This window comes from Mycteria americana, chromosome 3 (assembly GCF_035582795.1).
Source record: "Mycteria americana isolate JAX WOST 10 ecotype Jacksonville Zoo and Gardens chromosome 3, USCA_MyAme_1.0, whole genome shotgun sequence".
Lineage (NCBI taxonomy): Eukaryota > Metazoa > Chordata > Aves > Ciconiiformes > Ciconiidae > Mycteria > Mycteria americana.
In genome coordinates, this window is record NC_134367.1 from 35512732 (window position 1) to 35528690 (window position 15959).

General features: G+C 39.2%; 2 long non-coding RNA genes across 5 annotated transcripts in view; both read left to right on the plus strand.

The window, feature by feature from the left end:
- LOC142407668 (uncharacterized) overlaps nt 1–15959 on the plus strand; it is a 500339-nt gene that overhangs the window by 2864 nt on the left and 481516 nt on the right. The gene's annotated exons all lie outside the window — the stretch shown is intronic.
- Nucleotides 4208–11021, plus strand: LOC142408126 (uncharacterized). Of its 3 annotated transcripts, none has more exons than XR_012775157.1 (4): nt 4208–4307; nt 5253–5317; nt 6373–6416; nt 8267–11021. It is a non-coding gene; the product is annotated as an uncharacterized LOC142408126 (long non-coding RNA). The 3 variants fall into 3 exon arrangements; XR_012775158.1 differs by lacking the exon at nt 4208–4307 and adding an exon at nt 4515–4556; XR_012775159.1 differs by lacking the exon at nt 4208–4307 and adding an exon at nt 4728–5112.

The window sequence follows — 15959 nt, forward strand, 5'->3', positions numbered from 1 at the left end:
AGAAGGAAAATTGTCACCTCCAGGGAAGAAATTAATATTTTTGTTTGTAAAGGGTATTTATCAAGAGATAATGTAAAAGTTGAAAACGAAGATGTGTGACAATTACAAATATTTGCAATTTGCAATCCCTGTAGATGCTTTACCTAACAAAGTGAATCCCAGGGATTGTCTTTCTAATTCCTCCTCCAGTAAAGGCCTCATTATCACTCACAGGCATTTCAAAAAGTGGGCAAAGTGGACAAAGTCAGGTCCCATTCTGAATGAACATAGAGATTCAAAGTTTGTGATTCAATAGCAAATTGAGGAGGTTTAAGATTTCATCTTACTTTAAAACTTTCAGTTTCATTCAATTCCAAGCTCAAAAGAATCTTGAGAAACTTAAGAGAAAGGGTGTACATTCACAAGAACTTAAATAAAATATACAGACAAGCCTTTGTTCATATGAAAGTTCCTAGCAGTGTGGTACGATAGTGCAAACAAAATTATAAAATACTGCACAATAATACAATGCTTATAAGAAGTATAAAATGCTTGCAAGCAGCAGGGCAGTTGTTTAAAGCTCCTATCAAGGCTCAGAATAAAAGTGTATGACCAACTGGAGAAGACTTAAAGAACCAAACCAAAAAGATTCAGCGAGGCAATAGGATAGACATCCTTTGTCCAAATGAAAGAAATACAAGAGAAAAAAATCGAGATCTAGTGGACTAAATTGCTATAGCATAAAAGCAAATTATAAGATGTCAGTGTATTTTTAAATACATTGGATGCAGGAAGCCTGGCAGAAGTCTGAGGTATAAAAGAGATGTCAAAGTCATCCATGGCGGAAAAGTTGAACAAATTCTTTGTGTTGTTGATCAGACAGAGCATCTGAGAAAGGGTGTCTTCCACCCTGAAGTCTTTAGAAACTTGAGAATTAGGTCAAACTCAAGTGTCAATGGAAGTATTTTTGAAAAATTAGAAACAAATAATGAAAATAGTATTCAGTATGGGATAATAGTCAAGTATGTAGTTAAAATGGCATAAAACCCAGACTACTTCTAAGCTATCTGATGTTGCGGGGGATGCTGCTAGATGAAGGCTTACTTCATACTGGCTTTGTTTCTCACACTCTCCCTCAGGATGTGCTACTAACCTCTGTCAGATATGGGATACTGGGACAGATGAAACTGTAGTCTTAACTGATAATGGTTGTCACATTCTCCTGCATTTGCCTCAGAAAACACAGAAACAAAACTTTTATGATAAACACAACTTTTGTGATACTAATTAATAAAAAGATAGAACATTTGGAACACAGATCTGTAATAATCCTAACTTTATTTTCTGTTCATTATATGAAATCCAAAGTTTCTGTGTTATAAAAAGAGAGAAAAAGCTTTGACTCATAAATCAGGAGAAAGTAAGTGTGCTGAAGGTAGAAGAAATTCACTATATATTTTAAATGTCAATTTACTAAATGCTTCAAGTTGTTTTTTTGTTAGTTCAATGGTAGCTCAGCCTACCTCATACCATTAGCATTCATTAACATTTATAAATATCCTGAAACTCTTGTTTCTGGTAGACCGAAAAATTTTATTTGAGAAAGAACTGTGCTTGTCTTATGCATGATGAACCCTTTTCCTGTCTCTGCTTTGCTGCCTTTATTGTGGTGAATGGTTAAGATTGCTGTCTGACCATGGCAAACTCTGATTAATAATGACCTTTTGCTATCAAAGACCCCCACACACACACTTAAGAGCAAGAATGTACAAGCTGAGAAGTGCTCTGGATGAGTAATGCATATTTGATGACCCTTGTGTTCCGCACAACTCTGAAAATGCTTTAGTTGAATGCTAGCAAATTATACCTCATTGTATGAAGCAAGCCCATGGGATTAAATGAAAACTTTTTTGGGAAAGGAAGCAACCCAGCCATTGCCAATGATTGTTGGATACAACATGAAAAGTACTAATAGTAACTTGAAATTTGAATAAAGTAAATTTGTGATATTCATTGAAAAATCTGTCTGAATCTTGCTTCAAAAACGTTGAAGCATTTTGCTCGTCTCAGTTTTTCTGTTGTGCACAGATAGACGCTAACTGTCGCAATGTAGGAAGGAATCTTTGAAATTGCCTGCTAAATGGCACAGTGACCATTGAAGTAATGTACAAAACCACAGATGTAGGGGAGCTATGCCCAGTAAAAATCCTTTTTTAGTAAAAGTTAGTAAGAGGCAAGAGCTCTAAAGAAGGATGGCATTCTCGCTGTCTGCTGCAGAGTAACTCCAGTCAGTGGCAGGAAGAGAAAGCCTTCTCTGTCGTGCCTCCCATCAGCCTGCTGGTGAGATGTCCTTAGCATGAAGTCTCTCAACATTTTGTATCTCTGTGTTAAAGAGCAAGTTCGCATCTTAGTAAGTGTAAAAAAAAGAAAGTACATTGACCTGTTAGGATAAGATTACTGTGCTTTATACCAAGACCACTCAACTTTTACTGGGGCGAAGAAGGGAGGGTGTCTGCCATTTTTGTATAACTGGGGTACGATATTTGAAAGCACAGCAGGAATATACTCTCAGCCAAGGAGTAACTGTTGGTAGTGATGTCTGTGATGTGGAGAGGGAGAAGGGGAGCATTGCCACCTCCAGACAATGCCTGCCTCTGGTCTGGCTATGCTGCTGCAGGTCTGGGAGCACCTCTGCAGAAGGCAGTCCTGGAAGAAAGAGATGGTCCCACAGCTGGGTGGCCAGCAGGACTGTGCAGCTGGGGTGGGGTGTCTCAGAGAGAGGGCACCAATAGGCTACAGACAAGGGACACTGCTCCTACCCTCACATGTCGCTGCATGGAGCGAGAGAGGGAAAAGAGCAGAGGCAGCAGAGCCTTCCCTGTGAGACTGGAATGGTAAAGGAGTCTGGGCATGGCTCAGCCCAGTGCCTGCAGTTCTGGAGATTTCTATTCTGGTAGCTAGTGACTTCCAGACAGCTCTGCATGTAGTTTTCCTGCAGCTTTTTGACATCACTAAGATTGGGCAAAATGTGTTCATTGTATGAATCTGTACCAGCGTTCCATTTGAGTAGTCCAGTGAAGACAGATGTCACCTGGACAGCAGAAGGAAACAGATAAGAAAGTTATCGTAAGAAATTGAGATAAACATCAACATGTTACAAAAACATTTTCCAAATTAGAAAAAAATCAGAGGAAGTAGTATCTTCTGGAAGTTAATTTATTGGGAGAAATGGCAGGTTTTTTAATGAATGTTTTTGGTGTCACAGAAGGCCAAAATTCTTGGAGGACTTTGAAAGTGTCTTAAATGTATTTATATGTGCTATACTAAACACAGGTAGAGACTGTTCCAATAGATTCTTCATAATTTACATAGAAGCCACAGATAAAGACCTTGAGAGGAAACCTGATGTCACCTTGCAAGCTTATATACAAGTCTATATGTTTGTATATTTATATATTTATAAGTTTATAGATTCAAATACAGTCAAGAAGTATATTGCCATCAGCTGTAGCCATATAGCTTTGTTTTAGAACTAAAACATCTGATGCAACTTAAAACTGATTTTTTTAAAAAGTATGCTAGAACTGTTGAAGAAAAAAAATTATAACCAATCACTCCAAGTTTCTTCAACTGTTACAGTTACATATAAAATGCTAGATGAAAGTCCTTGTTTGGAGCAAGATAATCTTGTAAATATTGTGTAAGAAAGCTGTAAAACAACAAATATAAGAAAACTAACAAGATCCATTCCATTAAGTTCTCTAAACTGTGAGTAGAAATACAGTTGCTTACAGCTGCTTGAAGGGATATACCTTTAATTCATTAATTACATTCCAGCATGTTAATAAAGTTTGTTTAAAACTATCTGTTAGTAGTAACTAGTAGTGGATATTGATTTTTATTAAAGTCCAATTAAAATATTATAGCACATTAACAAATCTGCTTTACTTTCATTTACTTCTTTGATTTGCTTCCAGAAGTAATGTTTTCCAAATGTATCTATCTGGACTTTTCTTACTTTCTGGTAACTTGGTTCTCAATTTTAGTTATGGATTATGTAACTATTCACTTTGGTGTCCTTTGGAAAACAACATTAGCGTACCCGTAAAAGCTAAAAAACGTATCTGTATAACTTTCCTATAAATCAGGCAATTAAAGCTGGAAAAATAATTCTAATTCTGAGCTTGATATGTGCCTTTATTAAATACTGTGGCTTTAATTGTTTTCTATGTAGATGATCTGTGTTTTGCTGTTCACATCACAAACATAGAGCTAGTTTGAAGACTGATCTTCCAAACTTCTGTTGGTCTCGGGGAACTCCAAAATCTGTAAGTACTCTTTTTCTATTGCAACAATTCCCCAGGAAAATCTGCTAGTGAGCATGCCTGTGGTAATTGCTTCAAGTGGCCATGTGACGGCCAAGACGATGCCCTAAGGATCCAATGAGTTGTCTGTGCGTTATCTGAGTGGGCGTGAATGTGCCAGTTGACAGCTTATAGATGCTGCCACCTTTTGAAAAACAGTATGGATCCATCCTTGGTTTTAGAAACAGAGGGTTTAGATGACCATGGTTAAAGGTTCGTTCTCTTGAGGGGGCTGGTTACAAGTGGACTCCTTGGGGTCTCCTTCTTTGGAGTTTTTCAAGACCTTAAGCATCAAACCCCTAAGTAACCTTGTCCGAATTCAGTGTTGACCCTGCTTTGAGCAGGAGCTTGGACTCAATGACCTCCTGAGACCTTCTGAGTTATGCAGGAGAGGACATTCTGCTGTGGGTCCTGAGAGGTTGTGACAGCTTAGTCCTGGGGAGACATAGGATGCAAGATACACCCCTGTTTATACAGTCATGCTGGCTAGATCAGGCTGGTCCTATCTTAGCATGGTGGCTTTTATGGGTCTCATTCTTGGATGCCTAAGTGTTCTTTTTAACATAACGAACTGATGTTATTTATGACAAAAACCTAACTAAAACAGGCAACATAAAATTTTTCCTTTGAGTAGAAGAAACCCAGAATGGAGGCCTCATTAATTCAGTATGCATCAACCCCATGGCTAATAATTACTAACATTTTTATGACTGCTTCATGGCAAGGATGATATCACTGAAACTTACTTTGGGTGAATAATTCAGATGAGGTGGGCCAACATTTACCTTCCTTTTTTGTTCATAAATTTTATTTAATGCATATTTTATCTGCCTTATTTGCCTTAAGATATGTATGTGGATGAACATTTATCTTCCACAATTGTCCTGATAATCTCATCATCACTTACAGATTTTATCTTTCCACCAAGAGAGATGGGAACAGCCGTCATAGTAAAGAAGATGAACAGACCACAGGTAGATTACATGGTCATAGTCTCTCATATGATGACCAAATAGGAAATGTTACCTTAATCTCTGCAAATCCACTCAAATAAAGGAGCTGACATAGTATGAGTGAGAACAAACTCATAGTCTGTCTATCTAATATCCTGTTTCTGATGATGAGTCATATAAGTTGCTTCAAAATAATGTATGGAAAACTGAAAATAGATTTATAGGTGTGGAAGATTATACCAGAAATATTTCACCCTAATCTCTAGTAGTTACAGGTTTGTTTAGCCTTCTAAAGTATTTTTTGGACCTTGATAACTATGGTAACTCTTAATCTATATAAGTATCTGCTCCCTCTTTCCTGTCTGAGAATAGGAATGTGAAATATTCATGAGGGAATCCTGAAGCCAAATGGAAGACCTTGATTCCCCAGTCTTACGGAAAATAACAGTGGCATTCCTTGTATAATTTACAGACATTTCCCGGTACACACTAATTTTAAGATACCTTTAATACAACTCTATGCAATTTAAAGAAGTACAGCTACTCACAACTTTACCTTTTTCAGTTTATGCATTTCTCTCCCATATAAGTAATCAGACTCAGGTGAGACCAGAGCACATGTACATACATGTATACATGCACATCCACACCTTTCCCTGAAGACTAAATTTGCTGATCTTCCTGTAGGAACTGAAAAACATCTGCTAAATATTTTCTGCTCAAAGAGAAATGAATGGTGGGTGTTTTAACCTTTGCTTTTTCAGCCATGAAGTGATGTTTATTCTGCATATTGTTAGAACATGAAATCATGCTCTTCTGTGTGATTTTCATATTGCTTTAATATCTGAGATAAGAAATACTATACCAATTAGTCACTATCCTCAAATTGCTTCCTTCATTGCATTGAGTTGTTGAGTCAAAGACTGAGATAGAATAATCTAACTGTAGGGGAAAGTAGTAAAAAAAATCAAAGAGACAGACTCCTGGGAAATTTGAGATATTGTTCAGACTTGAGAAACCTCCCTCAAAATACCTTCAGTCTAATGATTTTACCATTTGCATCTCCCTTTTCTAAGGAGATTGTGACATCTCTAGCTCCGGGCAACAGCTTCTGGGAAAGGTGAGACTGACACAATTACACTTGTGATGGGTGCCTGTTAATTCTTGACCTCAAGTTACCAGCATACATCTGCACTGATAGACAGAGCCTGGCATGCATGATGCCTTATTTTGCTCCCCTAAGGGCTTACTGTTCTTCCATCATGATGAGCAGTTGTGACAAGTGTGGACTGAGATAGCAGGTATCTTGCAAGTGGCACTGAACTGGAAACTCCCTGAGACAGAAGAACCAGTGTCAGAACTAGGCATAATATGGCAGAATTTCACCTTTTCAGACTGGCAAAAAAATTTAAGAAACAGCCTGCAAGCAGCAGGCACAGCCTATGTGAGCCACGTGCCTCATCCTCGTGTCCTCCTGTCCTCCTGTCCTGTCATCCTGTCCTCCTCTGGGTCTCCTGAGCTGCACTGGAGTCTGGCAGCACTGACAATCCAGCACATGGTCATGACCCATGTGAAATGGGGGCAGACACAAGATTGTGCAGCCTCCCTGATGCCTGTCCTGCTTCACATATGGGCTGTATCCACTCCTGTCTTTTGAACAATACAGGGCTGCTTCTTTAAACACACAGCCAAAGCCTGCCCCTCAGGGGTCTTTGACTCCTTGAGAAGTCCTGATTTTTTTACTCTATGCTGGAGGCAGAAGGAAACTAAAATGTCTTGCAAAGCTCTCTGTAGTGAGGGGAAGCAACTAAACCTTCCAATTTACGACTATATTGCACCAACTCTGCCATTTTGCTGTAGAAAAAACAGAACTCCGTCAGGGGCTGAGCATCGTTCAGGTCAGTAATGTCCGCCAAGAGGAGGATGCAATTAGGAAGGTCTCTGATGAGCACTGATCTTATCATGAAAGGCTTAATGGTGCTCACCTTGAAGTGAAAAAGGAGTCTAATAGGGAAGCAAGACCAATAATCAGTCTCCAGCCTAGGCAAAGTGTCTTTCCCTGAGAGAGAAGCAAGTAAGTGGTAAGGAAAGAGGCTATCAAAAGGATTGTGATAGGGGTTTGGGGCAACTGAGACAGGATGCTATGTGTGAAAACAATGAAATATGTTTAAAAAGAAGCAAAAGGGGGATTAGCATACTATATAAAACCCGAAACTAGGAGACACAGTGTATATAAGGCTGCTCAGGAAGGATTCAGAAATGGCAGAAGTATTAAATCTTTAACAAAGGCCTGTTACCTTCCAACAGTCAAGCTTCTAACTGTTAAATACGTGTTTCAAAAAATGAACCAAAATGGTCTTTAGACAATTTAATTACAATTTTTTGCTCTGTTAAGTGGTTCCTCTTGATAGACCTTCTGTTCTTTGTTTCTGTTAAGCTCACCTTTTTCTGGCTGTCTAGCAATTACATCTTCTCTCCCAGTTTAATGACCTGTGGTATCATATATAAATTAAGTTTTAAGTGGAATATGAATCGTTCTGTCAAAGAAAGTCCAGGTATGGATAATGTATGTTCTTAAAAAGTAACTAGCTGGTACATTCACGAGCTGAATAGTTTAGGAAAATGGGAACAGCTGACTTTTTTTTAAAAGCACAAGGTGAAGGTGAATACAATACTGCTTATAAAAAAGTGTCCTATTAAATTAATATTTAAGACACTAGAAAGAAATTAAAGGCTCAGTCCTTGAAGTCAATGGGATAATTTATAGCATGTAATATGGCATTTTGCTGAACTGGGCTGCAAAGCTCAGCAGTCAGCACCTTGAAGTACTTGCCTAGGAAACCAAGCAGTAGGTATAATTCAAAAAGTGAATTATTTTAGTTTCATTTTACCTTATGCAAAAAAGTTTTATTTTGGAGTTCTATTAACTTTTGGGCTGATACCTTCAATGTTTTTTTATCCTTGTTTCAGCTCTTTACCTACAGTCAATTGTAAGAAGAGAAGCTGAAGGGAAAAGTGCCATTCTGAGCAGTTTCTCTCAAAATACTGTACTCTACGGCACAGGACAGTGGTGGCAAAACTTTTTACTTCATGTACTAAGAGCATTTTTCTTGCTTACTCTGGAAGATACACAGCAGCTGGTTTCCCTCTGCATGATGCCAGCAGGGGGGGCCTGGTGCTGTGCAGCATCCTGAGGAGTTCTCCTGACCTGGTCCCAAATGTCTTGTACACCAATGCCTGTTGCTTCCTAGACTCAGCATGCGTATCCCAGAGACTCCCATCCACCTTCATTACTCCTTTAGTATTCACCCAGATGATGGCTTCAGACCCCACCTATCTCAAAGACATTGACTTTTTCCATAGTTCACCTTTTTACAATGGCTGGCTCAAGGTTTCTTACCAATGTTGGTAGAATTTCATTCTGTCAAAGATAAAGTGAATGTTTCAAGTACCATCGTCTGTGAGCCATTCAGACCTGGCAAAGTGCTTGGACCATCAAGTATTAGTGGGCCTGATTTTGTGTCTGCCTCCACTCCCATTCCCCTGCCACTGCTAAAAGCTAAACATTTTGGTGGAACTAGTCCCCACCAAAACAGTACATCCTTCCTGCCAACTTCATCTTCACGATGATTGAGTTGCCTGCCATATACCTGAGGGATTAAAAAAATAGGGACATCTGGGGCAAGTCACTTTGCTTTTACTGCTGAGCTAGCACTGACCATGGAGATAACACTTTACATGGGAAACCCAAAGAGCCTCTCGCAATCAAGACTGTAATTTTTCCACAAAACTTCACCAAAGTTTTGTTTTTTCACCAAAACTTCAACCACTTCTGATACTGATCAAGGGGAAGTCTTTCTTTTGGCCTTAATTAATTTTAGGTCAGGCCTTTAAAGCAAAGAAGTGGTTTGCTAACTTGAAGAATGTTCCAATTTCTAAACATGATTGATTTTAGCAGGGCTCATGTGGAGTAGCCACTGTAATGATAAACTCTGTCAGCTGTTATGGTGCTGTTAATCAAATGTTCTGCTAAGGAATTGAAGGTTTGCCCTTTCAAAAGGTTATCATCTCGCATAGCCCACAGTTTTTCTTTTTTCAGGAAAATTACTTCACTTGTATAACTGTCAAAGGTTTAATATATGGGCTGTAAAAATGAGACATTTTCCACATTAATTAACCTAAAGCAGAAATAAAATATTTTTGCCATTATAGCAGTTCCCCATTGTTAGCCATATTTCATCATAACTCAAAGCTTGAACAGTGTTCAAAGATTTTTTTTTTGGTGCTGAGCAAAAGTACAACTATTTTAAAGAATCTCACGTAAAACACATAGCATTATTTCTCTGGCTCAGTGATCCAATTTTTACTGTTTTATATTTAGGTGAACAGTACATACACTCAAAACTCTTTTGGCAAGAAAAGAGCTAATGTGTGTGTGGTACAGTGTAAAATTTCACTAGATGGATGGATCTTTTCTTTTACATTACGACTATGATTTCAATTATTATTCAAAATTATTGCTGTGCTTTATAAACACAGAAATGGACAGGGTTATTGAGAGTTTATTTATTCTTATTTTAAGTGGTTCTTTTAGGAATTGTCATATATAAACACCAAAACCACCTGAATCAATGTAAATTTATCTGAAACGCTTTTATTTCTGAAATCAAATAATGCATGTCATCTCTCTTTCTGTCATTCTTTTTCAGTTGTATGAACAGCTAAGCTGCACTGCAAAGTTCCAAGTTTCTGTCTTTAAAAAAACCCCAGTAATAACATCACATTTTAAAAGAGATGAAATTTTAATGTAGATTTGCAAAAAGTTAAAACGAGATATAAAATGCAAATCCTTTGCTTTTCCTTTTCCTTTGCCTTTTTTTTTTTTTGTCTTTCTACTGCACAGGTATGGGTACTGTGAGAGTCACTCCAAAGTAGCATTTCTGGATAATCAAAGCTACACAGCAACAGGAATTATGTCTATATTGGTGACCAGGACAAAGTGCTTAGTTTATTCTCTATGCAATTCCACAGGTGAAAAGATAGCCCTGTTAAGCTGCAGTAATCAGACATTGCAGCTCAGCAGGGTATCCACAAGGCTACCTTACAGTTTGGAACGTAGTCTTTGGCAGGTCTTAATTAATTTTGTAGTTGTTGCTCAAAGCACTCTTATGGTCCATTGCAAAACAATGTATGGCTGAAATATTCACAAGGCAATTACAATGATTCAGGTTTTGGAAAACTGGGCTCACTGGAGGTAGAATCAGATACTCAGCTATTATAAATCACTCTGACTGCACTAATGTCAATACTGACTTATACTCTACAAGGGCCTGATAATCTCAGTTTGTAAGAAGAGAGTTCCCTAAAGATGTAATCCAAAGACCAATGAAGTCATTGGGAGGTTTTCCACTAATTTCAGTGACTTTTAGATCAGTCTGCAAGTATTTAATGTTAATCTATTTTTAAAAATAAAATACAGGTAACCGTGGAAGCAAATACAAACACACATATATTTAGAAAAAGACATATCCAAAACATTAAAGTTCAAATAAAACTTCAAACGAGAAACAGATTCAAAATCTCTAACAACTTCAGGCAATGAACTCGAGAGATTGTCACCGCTCTTACAGGCTGTGCTTTGCTCTCCCACTATACCTTTCTTTAGTTTTATCTCCACTATGAAGTGCATGTAAACACATGCACCAGTATAGCATAGTATAATTACAGTGCAAATTATAATTATAATTATAATTTAGCAGAGAGAAGGGTTTATACCAAAGACTTGGACCTGGACAATTAATGACATTAATTTTGGCTGGTGTGTCCAGCTGAATCTACTGTGATTTAACCCATTTTGATATTTTTTCAGTGTTTTATGGCTGACCACTGGAGGCCTGAAGTGACATGTTTCAAAGGAGTATGTGTGTTTGTGAGCCGCTTGATTGACTTCATATACAGCCATATGCATTAGTGCCTACACAACAGAGTAACAGGGGCGAATGGTTATTGGAGGACAGGAAGAGAGATGCCATCCATTTTAGCAAAAGTACTGTTACCCTGTGCCAGAACAGACTGCTTGTGGAACTATAGCGTAAAAGAAAACATAGATATAGACATTGACCTCATGAATAAAAATCCAGGTCATTAGGTCTTTGAGCATATAGCCCTGATAAACACATGAGCACTCTTGTCACTAGATTTCAGACATCTACTTCTGCCGTATTTGGGGCCTCTTAATTCTCCCTTTCTTTCCTCTGATGAGAGTTATTTACACTAACATTTCTAAGAAATCAAACTGTCTTGGCTATTAATGAAAAATAACTCTTCGTATTCGTAATAAAAATGATCTTATGACCATTTTGAAAAGTTATTTTTATTAATATTGCAAAACATTTATAAAGAATGTACAAATTCATTAAAATCTTGACCCAGACATGGACATTTTATGGGCAGGAAAAAGTGACTCCTTCCATTTATGAAAAACAGAGTCACAACACAGGATAAAGCATTATCTTATTCACACAGCCAATCACATATGAAGAGTGCAATAGTACTGCTAGTATCCAGTTTATAAAGTCATAAAAATTATGACTTCATTATAAAAAAATAGTTCACTGAAAATGCTTGACAGTTTTCTAGTCTTTGTCCAGCATAGGAGGAGAACCAGTATGTGTAAAACTATTACAATAAATGATTTAAGGAAAAAAATGAGACCTGTGTTTTAAAGAGACACTTTGGTTTTGAATTATTAGAGATTCAGGGCTGATTTCAGACAACATGAAAGAAAATTCAACTTTGTTGAGGTTAGTGATTGTAAAGGAGGCAGGAACAGTCCATCCTTGCCTCATATTATTATTTCTGCTGTAACTAAATAATGTCTTCATGTTTAGAGAAAGAGCAATATATTGTGGGTATTTTTGATTCATTTACACCTTTTAATTATTTCAAACTGCCATTATTTTGAAGTAAAGATCTATGGAGTTAGCACAGGAAAATGATACAGTATGAGCTTCTATTAAAAATACTCTTACTGTACCAAGTAATGTATTCAGCTACACTGAAGTCAATATGGTCTTTTGGCAACAATTACTTGTTCTGTAAACAAATTCACATTTTCAAAGGACCTTTACCCTCTTGCTGGAGAGTAGTACTGCTGCTGGCACTTTCCCTCCTTTACATTCGTGTCTGATGATATTCAGCAGAGGGGTAACGCAGCTGACTCAGAAAATGATGTGGGAAGCAGGTCCTGAGATAAGGCACATGGCAAATGGCAGGAGAAGACACTACTGACATTGCTGTGGCAGGCCAGAGTAGTCTGTCACTTCTGTGAAGATACTGCTAGCTCTTCTCTTTCCATTGGTGTCTGGAAGATTGCTCATAAGCTTTTTTCCCACTCTTTCCCATGTTATTCCTGGATTTCCCTCTTCACCCCCAACCACCATCTCTCTTTTACTGAAAAAAGTTGCCACCCCAGTAAACTTATTGAGATGTGGATCTGAAATCCAGCATGTTCCATGTGAATCTTACCCTGGACATCTCTGGCTTTGGAAGAGGTTCTAGGCACAATCAAAAAAACAAGTCACAATCAGAAAAACGTCTTCTAACCTTTAGGTCTTTCTGCTGTGACAACAAAATATGCTTTTTTCTTTTTCTTGTCTATGGCCTCTTATGATGAATCCTTCTGTCATTAACTTAAATGGAAGAATTCCATAAAATTCAGGTGTGTCGTAACCAGAGTTTTGCAGTTTTTAATTGACGTGCATCTCTGCGTTTATTCTGAGGAAGTAGGTGGAATGGTACCAAGCAGCAATGGACCTTTGCTGTCCTGTTTGGAAAATGAAAATCATCAGCTCAGCTGTAATTTTGTTATGCTATTTTTGCCAGGTTCCAGATGACTCTGAGTTATTGGTAAAATTATATATAGTTTTAGACAAAATAAGCTATATTCCCAATTGGCTTCTGCTATCGAGCTGTTTTCCTTGATTTAATACTCAGCAGTGTCATAGTAAATTGCTGAAACAAAGTTTTTTTTTTTTCTTCTTTACCAGCATACGAGTGGCATTGATTTCAGATAACAACCCTTTTGACGTGGTTCTTAGTGTATACCAAAGGCACGGTCATGAAAATATGACTTAGGGTCATGTTTAAATAGGGTACTTAGAAAAGTCTGTCACGATCAAGTGAACACAAAGATTATATTATCAGGGAAACATATGCTGAAATATTTGATTTTTCAAGTTGAAATTATTGAACATGTTTCAAAAGTTTCAGTGCTCTGTGAAAAGAAAATCTGTGTATGGAAGTTTTGGTCTCAAAAACATTCTTCCAAAAGTTGTAGAAATGAAGCTGAATTAGAAATAAATTATTCAAACCCATCTGGGAGCCTGAGCTGTACTGTCTGTTTCTTGGCATTAAGTGTCTATTCTTGCTGGAGTGTGTCATAGTTTCTGTTAGAGAGTGTAAAAAACCTGACCAGATGATGTCAGCACAGACAAGGTGGCTCCTGGCAGCAGATACTAAATAATGGCTGGGCTTAAACACTGTGAAATGCATTTGGCTAGCTGGTGGAAGCTGTACTGTGTGACCTCTCCTTCTAGGTGCGTTAGCCTCAGCCAGCAGAGTCCCTGGCACAGGGACACGAGCATGAGCTTGGGAACATGTACTTATTTCAGGCAGAGGTGCAGAGGCAGCTCCTCGCCCACTGCTGGCTCCTCTTCTCCCTCCTCTGACTGGAAACACCCCCCTGGAGGTTGCTTCCTGAATCGGTGAACATTTTCCTCTGGAAGGAGCAAAACATATTAAAATACGGGTTCCCAAAGATTTCTTTCTGGAGGGCTATGTGATAGCTGGGAAGACCATAATAAAAGCCAACTGCTCTCCAGCACCTCAAGGCTTCCCCGTTCCCTCTCTCCTCTGCTCCAGACCCCATGAGGCTGTATATGAAGCCAGATGCCTGATCCTTTCATTCTCCCAGCTGCTGTGACTATGCTGGACTGTTATCCAGTCCTGGCAACGCCCATGGAGCAGACCTTGCTGAAGCTTCTTGGGGTTAATGTAAAGGCGTAAACTGAGTTGGGGCCTGGAGCACGCGCTGAAGTCTCCAGGATCCATCAGGTGGGCCAGTGTCAGCCTCTGACCACTCAGAGACTCACCTGGCTCCTGCCGTGAGGATTGCAGCTCTCTTTTAGGAATCTCTGCACTAAAGGGGACCTGCCTTGCACCCTCAGCTGGGACTTCCGTGCTGTTACTCCCTTATTTGTTTAAAAATACCTCTCTGTACGTATGCCACAAATAAAACGATGTGTTGTAAAACAAGGAAGCAAAAACCCACCTGCAAACCAGCAGACAAACCCAAGAGTGCTTTGCCAACTAGGCAGCTGTATCTGTTTTCCGAACTTGCTGTTTGTTAGCCCCTTCCGTTATAGTTTGACACACTTGCTGCTCCTGTAAGAACTGGCTCAACTTCCCCTGCTGCTGAGGTGGGGATGTCAGCCTCACTTTCTTCTTTTAAAGAGGAAAACCAAATACTGATCCATGTTTCGGGTTTTTGCGTTATCCTGATTCCACTTGTCTCACCTGGAATCAGGCAGCATTGATACTTTGATTTGACCTCTTTGGAGTTACTCTTTGGAATTTGGAATTACTCTTTGTTCTTTGGAATTACTCAAACCCCGTGTCTTTCATATGTCTGAAAAAGAATCGGTTAAAAGATGTTATTTTCCTTGCCCGTTTGGTATCACGTGGTGCCCCGGCAGCCTGCGTGCAGCTCTGGAGAGCTCCTCTTTGTACCGTTGGTGTTATCCGACTACCCCGCAACACCAGTCTCTCCCTCAGACCAAACTGGCTGCGTGACAGAGATGAAAGAATCCTTATGAGACAGGAAATGGTTTTCACCTTTTCCTCTTAAATGAATTTTTATTGCAGAAGGCTACAACTCAAATGAGCTCAGAGGCTGCTAATGACTTCTACTTCCTAACACTCATCCAAACACCTCCTGCTGCTCTTCTAGCTTCGTTCATTCACTCCAATGCCTTCTCTCTCCCCGTTCTCTGGTTAGCTCAGGCTGTGAGACACTGTGTGATGTTCTGCCCAGGAGGGATAAGAGGGGAGAAGAAGCAGAGGGAAGTGGCCAACTAGGAGATACGAGTCCCCTGGCAGGGCCAGTATGTGGCAGAACTTTCTTCTAGGCCAGCCAGCAGTCAGGAGACGCAAATAGTCTGACTGGCACCAGCTGGGAAGTGCATAGGCAAAAGGCGCACGTTGCCTCATCCCTGGTGGGCAACAGAGACTGCCTTGTGGGCCAGACCTGGCCTGCAAGCTGGCTGCAGTGAAGGCTTGCCTTACAACCTAAGCTGGAGAACATAATTTTCCTTCTAGAATAACGAAAAAATTGCCCTTAATTTACTGAGCTATTTTGGAGCTATTTTGGAATATGAGATGCAATTGCTACATTAGTTAGTTGGATCGGTGTTGCTCCCTTATTTGAATTTTCCAGAGAATGTTGTGCATGCCATCAGCAAGGCATGCCTTTCTGGTCACCCCCCTTCTCCTCGCCTCATTCACATCCACAGTACTTTTTAGACATGTATGATTTGCTGTTCCTGCTACCTGGCCTGGAATAACAGCCTCTGCCCCATGGGCTTCTTTCTCCACTACAAAGATC